Source organism: Cryptomeria japonica, unplaced genomic scaffold (genome assembly GCF_030272615.1).
Source record: "Cryptomeria japonica unplaced genomic scaffold, Sugi_1.0 HiC_scaffold_191, whole genome shotgun sequence".
NCBI classification, from domain to species: domain Eukaryota; kingdom Viridiplantae; phylum Streptophyta; class Pinopsida; order Cupressales; family Cupressaceae; genus Cryptomeria; species Cryptomeria japonica.
Genome location: NW_026729013.1, coordinates 242,098 through 245,000, shown reverse-complemented (window position 1 = coordinate 245,000; position 2,903 = coordinate 242,098). Strand labels below are relative to the sequence as shown.

Genomic DNA, 2,903 nt, shown 5'->3' with positions numbered 1-2,903 from the left:
CCGGGAGCGCTACGAAGTGTGCTCCAAGGTGCGGCGTGCACGTTGTCGGAGCCCGGTTTGCCCCGGGTGCGCACCTCGCCTGCACCTTGGCCGGGGTGGGCACCTTGGCTGGGTTTGCCCAGGGTGCGCTCCGAAGCGGGGTTACTGGAGCGCCCCCTCTTTTTTTGTCAGAGCGTTTGGTGGGGTTTCTCGCATTGGCTCTTCCCAGGCCCGGTTGTTGGGTGCGCTCCCACCCTGGCGCGCGCGAAGTTGGAAGTTGGGTTAATTGCCCGGGCGCGCACCTTCGCCAGGGTGGGCACCTTGGTGCGCACACCTTGGCTGGGCTGCGCACCAGGGCGGGCTCAAGATGGCACCAGCATTCCCTTTTTCTCACTATCTTTCAAAACGGAAATTTTAAAATCTCGTTTTTTTTTTGCCTTTTATGGAAATTAGTGAAGGCATCGCATCAAAGGTGCGCACCTCGCTGCCCACCTTGGTGTGCTCCGAGGTGCCCACCACGGTGCGCAACGCCGGTGCGAACCCGGGAGCGCCCCGATGTGTGCTCCAAGGTGCGGCGTGCACGAAGTCGGACCCCGGTTTGCCCCGGGTGCGCACCTCGCGTGCACCTTGGTGCGCACACCTTGGCTGGGTTGCGCGGCCTGGTGGGCACCATGGTGCGCACCAAGGAGCGCTCCGAAGTGTGCTCCAAGGTGCGGCGTGCACGAAGTCGGAGCCCGGTTTGCCCCGGGTACGCACCTCGCGTGCACCTTCGCCGGGGTGGGCACCTCGGCTGGGTTGCGCGCCCTGGTGCGCACCAAGGAGCGCTCCGAAGTGTGCTCCAAGGTGCGGCGTGCACGAAGTCGGAGCCCGGTTTGCCCCGGGTGCGCACCTTCGCCGCGGTGCGCACCATGGCGTGCACGAAGTCGGAGCCCGGTTTGCCCCGGGTGCGCACCTCGCGTGCACCTTCGGCGGGGTTGCGCGCCCTGGTGGGCACCATGGTGCGCACCAAGGAGCGCTCCGAAGTGTGCTCCAAGGTGCGGCGTGCACGAAGTCGGAGCCCGGTTTGCCCCGGGTGCGCACCTCGCGTGCACCTTCGGCGGGGTTGCGCGCCCTGGTGGGCACCATGGTGCGCACCAAGGAGCGCTCCGAAGTGTGCTCCAAGGTGCGGCGTGCACGAAGTCGGAGCCCGGTTTGCCCCGGGTGCGCACCTCGCGTGCACCTTCGGCGGGGTTGCGCGCCCTGGTGGGCACCATGGTGCGCACCAAGGAGCGCTCCGAAGTGTGCTCCAAGGTGCGGCGTGCACGAAGTCGGAGCCCGGTTTGCCCCGGGTGCGCACCTCGCGTGCACCTTCGCCGCGGTGGGCACCATGGCGTGCACGAAGTCGGAGCCCGGTTTGCCCCGGGTGCGCACCTCGCGTGCACCTTCGCCGGGGTGGGCACCTCGGCTGGGTTGCGCGCCCTGGTGCGCACCAAGGAGCGCTCCGAAGTGTGCTCCAAGGTGCGGCGTGCACGAAGTCGGAGCCCGGTTTGCCCCGGGTGCGCACCTCGCGTGCACCTTCGCCAGGGTGGGCACCTCGGTGCGCACACCTTCTCAATGTTTTCTTGCCTTTTCTGGAAATTGGTGAAGGCAGCGCATCAAAGGTGCGCACCTCGGTGTGCTCCGAGGTGCGAACCCGAGAGCGCTCCGAGGTGCCCACGAAGTCGAAAGTCGGGTTAATTGCATTGTTTTCCCCGGGTGCGCTCCGAGGTGCGCAACATCGGCGCGCACCAAGGAGGGCTCCGAAGTGTGCTCCAAGGTGCGCACGATGGCGTGCACCTCTGGTGCGCACGATTCGGAGCTCGGTTTGACCGGGGTGCGCACACCTTGGCTGGGTTGCGCACCTTTTGTGCGCTCCAAGGTGCGCACGAAGTCGGAGCTCGGTTTGCCCCGGGTGCGCACCTTCGCCAGGGTGCGCACCTTGATGCGCACGCCTTGGCTGGGCTGCGCACCTTGGTGGGCGCCATGGTGCGCACCTTTCGTGCGCTCCAAGGTGCGCACGAAGTCGGAGCTCGGTTTGCCCCGGGTGCGCACCTTGGTGGGCGCCATGGTGCACTCCGAGGTGCCCAAGATTGGTGCGCACCAAGGAGCGCTCCGAAGTGCGCTCCAAGGTGCGCGCGAAGTCGAAAGTTGGGTTAATTGTCCGGTTTGCCTCGGGTGCGCACCTTGCGTGCACCTTCGCCAGGGTGGGCGCCTTGGTGCGCACACCTTGGCTGGGCTGCGCACACCTTGGCACCCGCGTTTCCTTCATTTTAAATTTTTTTTTTTTACAATCTCTCAAGTGGGAAATTCTATAATCTCAACTTTTTTTGCCTTTTCAGGAAACTTTTGAATGGAGCGCATCATTGGTGCGCTCCGAAGTGTGCTCCAAAGCTCTCTCCAGCTGCGTGCACCTGCCCCGGCCGCGCACCCGGCCCCGCCCAGCTTCGCTCACCTGTCCCGGGCGTCTGGTGCGGAACCTTAGAGTAAGAAACATCACCGTGCACCTTGGCCAACGTGCGCGACTCGACCGAGCGCGCACTGGCCGAGGTGCACACCGATTTCACCTGGGTGCGCGCGCAGCACCTCGGGCGCACCGGGGTGCGCGCACAACGCCCGGGTTGCACCGTGGCCTGTGTGCTCGGGGCGCCTCGGGTGCGCGCTCGGTGTCGCCCCCGCGCGCGCGGTAGTGCGGGCAGCGCACCCCGGCCCGGCCCGGCCCCGACGAGAACGCAAACGGGCAAAAGGTTTATTCAAATAGCATTGCGACGCCCGGCGAAAAACTAAAAAAGGGTGCAACACCGGGACTTCCCGGGAGGTCACCCATCCCAGTACTACTCCGGCCCAAGCGCGCTTAACTGCGGAGTTCTGATGGGATCCGGTGCACTAACGCTGGTATGATCGCACCC

General features: G+C 65.6%; 1 non-coding gene across 1 annotated transcript; it reads right to left on the bottom strand.

Moving 5' to 3' along the window:
• Positions 1–2,784: 2,784 nt before the first annotated feature.
• LOC131867927 (5S ribosomal RNA) lies at positions 2,785–2,903 on the bottom strand. Its single transcript, XR_009366448.1, has one exon. It is a non-coding gene; the product is annotated as a 5S ribosomal RNA (ribosomal RNA).